Genomic DNA, 6,000 nt, shown 5'->3' on the forward strand with positions numbered 1-6,000 from the left:
CAGCAGTCACCTCTCCGCTCACCCAGAATCCTCCAGTGCCGTCCTGTATAATGTCCCAGCAGTCACCTCTCCGCTCATCACCCAGAATCCTCCAGTGCTGTCCTGTATAATGTCCCAGCAGTCACCTCTACGGTCATCACCATGAATCCTCCAGTGCTGTCCTGTATAACGTTCCAGCAGTCACCTCTCCAGTCATCACCCAGAATCCTCCAGTGCTGTCCTGTATAATGTCTCAGCAGTCACCTCTCCGCTCATCACCCAGAATCCTCCAGTGCTGTCCTGTATAATGTCCCAGCAGTCACCTCTCCGGTCATCACCCAGAATCCTCCAGTGCGGTACTGTATAATATCCCAGCAGTCACCTTTCCAGTCATTACCCAGAATCCTCCAGTGCTGCTCTGTATAATGTCCCAGCAGTCATCTCTGCGCTCATCACCCAGAATCCTCCAGTGCCGTCGTGTATAATGTCCCAGCAGTCACCTCTCCGGTCATCACCCAGAATCCTCCAGTGCCGTCCTGTATAATGTCCCTGCAGTCACCTCTCCGGTCATCACCCAGAATCCTCCAGTGCCGTCCTGTATAATGTCCGAGCAGTCACCTCTGCTCTCATCACCCAGAATCCTCCAGTGCTGTCCTGTATAATGTCCCAGCAGTCACCTCTCCGGTCATCACCCAGAATCCTCCAGTGCTGTCCTGTATAATGTCCCAGCAGTCAACTCTCCGCTCATCACCCAGAATCCTCCAGTGCCATCCTGTATAATGTCTCAGCAGTCACCTCTCCACTCATCACCCAGAATCCTCCAGTGCTGTCCTGTATAATGTCCCAGCAGTCACCTCTCCGGTCATCACCCAGAATCCTCCAGTGCTGTCCTGTATAATGTCCCAGCAGTCACCTCTCCGGTTATCACCCAGATTCCTCCAGTGCTGTCCTGTATAATGTCCCAGCAGTCACCTCTGCGGTCATCACCCACAATCCTCCAGTGCTGTCCTGTATAATGTCCCAGCAGTCACCTCTCCGGTCATCACCCAGAATCCTCCAGTGCCGTCCTGTATAATGTCCCAGCAGTCACCTCTCCGGTCATCACCCAGAATCCGCCAATGCCGTCCTGTATAATGTCCCAGCAGTCATCTCTCCGGTCATCACCCAGAATCCTCCAGTGCCGTCCTGTATAATGTCCCAGCAGACACCTCTCCGGTCATCACCCAGAATCCTCCAGTGCTGTCCTGTGTAATGTCCCAGCAGTCACCTCTGCGGTCATCACCCAGAATCCTCCAGTGCTGTCCTGTATAATGTCCCAGCAGTCAACTCTCCGGTCATCACCCAGAATCCTCCCGTGCCGTTCTGTATAATGTCCCAGCAGTCAACTCTCCGGTCATCACCCAGAATCCTCCCGTGCCGTTCTGTATAATGTCCCAGCAGTCACCTCTCCGGTCATCACCCAGAATCCTCCAGTACCGTCCTGTATAATGTCCCAGCAGTCACCTCTGCGCTCATCACCTAGAATCCTCCAGTACCGTCCTGTATAATGTCCCAGCAGTCACCTCTCCGGTCATCACCCAGAATCCTCCAGTGCTGTCCTGTATAATGTCCCAGCAGTCACCTCTCCACTCATCACCCAGAATCCTCCAGTGCCGTCCTGTATAATGTCACAGCAGTCATCTCTGCGGTCATCACCCAGAATCCTCCAGTGGCGTCCTGGATAATGTCCCAGCAGTCACCTCTGCGGTCATCACCCAGAATCCTCCAGTGCTGTCCTGTATAATGTCCCAGCAGTCAACTCTCCGGTCATCACCCAGAATCCTCCAGTGCTGTCCTGTATAATGTCCCAGCAGTCACCTCTCCGGTCATCACCCAGAATCCTCCAGTGCCGTCGTGTATAATGTCCCAGCAGTCACCTCTCCGGTCATCACCCAGAATCCTCCAGTGCTGTCCTGTATAATGTCCCAGCAGTCAACTCTCCGCTCATCACCCAGAATCCTCCAGTGCCGTCCTGTATAATGTCCGAGCAGTCACCTCTGCGCTCATCACCCAGAATCCTCCAGTGCTGTCCTGTATAATGTCCCAGCAGTCACCTCTCCGGTCATCACCCAGAATCCTCCAGTGCTGTCCTGTATAATGTCCCAGCAGTCACCTCTCCGGTCATCACCCAGAATCCTCCAGTGCTGTCCTGTATAATGTCCCAGCAGTCACCTCTCCGGTCATCACCCAGAATCCTCCAGTGCTGTCCTGTATAATCTCCCAGCAGTCACCTCTCCGGTCATCACCCAGAATCCTCCAGTGCCGTCCTGTATAATGTCCCAGCAGTCACCTCTCCGGTCATCACCCAGAATCCTCCAGTGCCGTCCTGTATAATGTCCCAGCAGTCACCTCTCCGGTCATCACCCAGAATCCTCCAGTGCCGTCCTGTATAAAGTCCCAGCAGTCACCTCTCCGGTCATCACCCAGAATCCTCCAGTGCCGTCCTGTATAATGTCTCAGCAGTCACCTCTCCACTCATCACCCAGAATCCTCCAGTGCTGTCCTGTATAATGTCCCAGCAGTCACCTCTCCGGTCATCACCCAGAATCCTCCAGTGCTGTCCTGTATAATGTCCCAGCAGTCACCTCTCCGGTCATCACCCAGAATCCTCCAGTGCTGTCCTGTATAATGTCCCAGCAGTCACCTCTGCGGTCATCACCCAGAATCCTCCAGTGCTGTCCTGTATAATGTCCCAGCAGTCACCTCTCCGGTCATCACCTAGTATCCTCCAGTGCCGTCCTGTATAATGTCCCAGCAGTCACCTCTCCGGTCATCACCCAGAATCCTCCAGTGCCGTCCTGTATAATGTCCCAGCAGTCACCTCTGCGCTCATCACCCAGAATCCTCCAGTGCTGTCCTGTATAATGTCCCAGCAGTCACCTCTCCGGTCATCACCAGAATCATCCAGTGCTGTCCTGTATAATCTCCCAGCAGTCACCTCTCCGGTCATCACCCAGAATCCTCCAGTGCTGTCCTGTATAATGTCCCATCAGTCACCTCTCCCGTCATCACCCAGAATCCTCCAGTGCTGTCCTGTATAATGTCCCAGCAGTCACCTCTCCGCTCATCACCCAGAATCCTCCAGTGCTGTCCTGTATAATGTCCCAGCAGTCACCTCTCCGGTCATCACCCAGAATCCTCCAGTGCTGTCCTGTATAAAGTCCCAGCAGTCACCTCTCCGGTCATCACCCAGAATCCTCCAGTGCTGTCCTGTATAATGTCCCAGCAGTCACCTCTCCGGTCATCACCCAGAATCCTCCAGTGCCGTCCTGTATAATGTCCCAGCAGTCACCTCTCCGGTCATCACCCAGAATCCTCTAGTGCCGTCCTGTATAATGTCCCAGCAGTCACCTCTCCGGTCATCACCCAGAATCCTCCAGTGCCGTCCTGTATAATGTCCCAGCAGTCACCTCTCCGGTCATCACCCAGAATCCTCCAGTGCCGTCCTGTATAATGTCCCAGCAGTCACCTCTCCGGTCATCACCCAGAATCCGCCAATGCCGTCCTGTATAATGTCCCAGCAGTCATCTCTCCGGTCATCACCCAGAATCCTCCAGTGCTCTCCTGTTTAATGTCACAGCAGTCATCTCTGCGGTCATCACCCAGAATCCTCCAGTGCTGTCCTGTATAATGTCCCAGCAGTCAACTCTCCGGTCATCACCCAGAATCCTCCAGTGCCGTCCTGTATAATGTCCCAGCAGTCACCTCTCCAGTCATCACCCAGAATCCTCCAGTGCTGTCCTGTATAATGTCCCAGCAGTCACCTCTGCGCTCATCACCCAGAATCCTCCAGTGCTGTCCTGTATAATGTCCCAGCAGTCACCTCTCCGGTCATCACCCAGAATCCCCCAGTGTTGTCCTGTATAATGTCCCAGCAGTCACCTCTACGGTCATCACCCAGAATCCTCCAGTGCTGTCCTGTATAATGTTCCAGCAGTCACCTCTTCGGTCATCACCCAGAATCCTCCAGTGCTGTCCTGTATAATGTTCCAGCAGTCACCTCTCCGGTCATCACCCAGAATCCTCCAGTGCTGTCCTGTATAATGTCCCAGCAGTCACCTCTCCGGACATCACCCAGAATCCTCCAGTGCTGTCCTGTATAATGTCCCAGCAGTCACCTCTCCGGTCATCACCCAGAATCCTCTAGTGCTGTCCTGTATAATGTCCCAGCAGTCACCTCTCCGGTCATCACCCAGAATCCTCTAGTGCTGTCCTATATAATGTCCAAGCAGTCACCTCTCCGGTCATCACCCAGAATCCTCCAGTGCTGTCCTGTATAATGTCCCAGCAGTCACCTCTCCGCTCATCACCCAGAATCCTCCAGTGCTGTCCTGCATAATGTCCCAGCAGTCACCTCTCCGCTCATCACCCAGAATCCTCCAGTGCCGTCCTGTATAATGTCCCAGCAGTCACCTCTCCGCTCATCACCCAGAATACTCCAGTGCTGTCCTGTATAATGTCCCAGCAGTCACCTCTACGGTCATCACCCAGAATCCTCCAGTGCTGTCCTGTATAATGTTCCAGCAGTCACCTCTCCAGTCATCACCCAGAATCCTCCAGTGCTGTCCTGTATAATGTCCCAGCAGTCACCTCTGCGCTCATCACCCAGAATCCTCCAGTGCTGTCCTGTATAATGTCCCAGCAGTCACCTCTCCGGTCATCACCCAGAATCCCCCAGTGTTGTCCTGTATAATGTCCCAGCAGTCACCTCTCCGGTCATCACCCAGAATCCTCCAGTGCTGTCCTGTATAATGTTCCAGCAGTCACCTCTCCGGTCATCACCCAGAATCCTCCAGTGCTGTCCTGTATAATGTCCCAGCAGTCACCTCTCCGGACATCACCCAGAATCCTCCAGTGCTGTCCTGTATAATGTCCCAGCAGTCACCTCTCCGGTCATCACCCAGAATCCTCTAGTGCTGTCCTGTATAATGTCCCAGCAGTCACCTCTCCGGTCATCACCCAGAATCCTCCAGTGCTGTCCTGTATAATGTCCCAGCAGTCACCTCTCCGCTCATCACCCAGAATCCTCCAGTGCTGTCCTGCATAATGTCCCAGCAGTCACCTCTCCGCTCATCACCCAGAATCCTCCAGTGCCGTCCTGTATAATGTCCCAGCAGTCACCTCTCCGCTCATCACCCAGAATCCTCCAGTGCTGTCCTGTATAATGTCCCAGCAGTCACCTCTACGGTCATCACCCAGAATCCTCCAGTGCTGTCCTGTATAATGTCCCAGCAGTCACCTCTCAGCTCAGCAGCTCAATCATCTTGTTGCTGAGCTCTAGGATCTTCTTCTTCCTCCTCTCATGTATCGGGGGGTGCGGGGGAGGCTCTGTGATGGGGCCCGGGCTCCGCCCTCCTGACTCCTGGAGATGGATGATGGGAGTCACCCCCTCCCCCGGTGTCTTCCTCACTATTGTGTAATCCTGTGTATGGAGAGAGACACTTAGGGAGAAGAATTCCTTCCCGACTCCAGATCTGACAATTAGTAGAAATCCCGGGATCAATAACCGTCTCCAGTAATCTGGGGCCATAACCTGGAATATTATTACACTCAGGACAGACATCCAGGCCCCTCTACAGCTCTTATAGGGAATCCCCATGACAACTCCTCCTGGCAGAGAGCTGCACACAATCACTGCTCTTACAGTAAAGAATCCTTCTCTTCCTCTTCTGGATTTCCTCTTCCCGATGTCGGACTTGTTACATAACACAATAAAGCTGATAGAAATGTAGAGGAGTTACCTCTCCGCTCAGCAGGGAGATGATCTCCAGGGTGAAGTGTAATAATCTTCTGGTGGTCTCGTCCTCGTCCATCCTCGGGGGGTCATTCAGGAGAAGGAGGGATGATCACTGGATCAGCTGGAGGGATCTCGTCCTGCCGGCGTCTTCATGATAAAGGAGAAGATGGAGATCACAGGGGACGATATAACGACAATCACTGAATTCTGCCCCAAATATCAGACATTTATCAGGAAGAATCTGG

At 53.5% G+C, this 6,000-nt stretch overlaps 1 protein-coding gene across 1 annotated transcript in view; it reads right to left on the minus strand.

Annotated features, from left to right (window-relative positions):
- Window positions 1-5,367, minus strand: part of LOC141219268 (uncharacterized) — a 100,725-nt gene extending 95,358 nt beyond the window's left edge. The window contains exon 1 of the mRNA XM_073666042.1: window positions 5,258-5,367. The gene's annotated coding sequence lies outside the window, so the exon portion shown is untranslated. The remainder of the gene's footprint in view (window positions 1-5,257) is intronic.
- Between the last annotated feature and the right edge of the window lie 633 nt (window positions 5,368-6,000).

The sequence above is a fragment of the Phyllobates terribilis genome, unplaced genomic scaffold (genome assembly GCF_046119375.1).
Source record: "Phyllobates terribilis strain yellow unplaced genomic scaffold, ASM4611937v1 Scaffold_259__1_contigs__length_2703414, whole genome shotgun sequence".
Taxonomy (NCBI): domain Eukaryota; kingdom Metazoa; phylum Chordata; class Amphibia; order Anura; family Dendrobatidae; genus Phyllobates; species Phyllobates terribilis.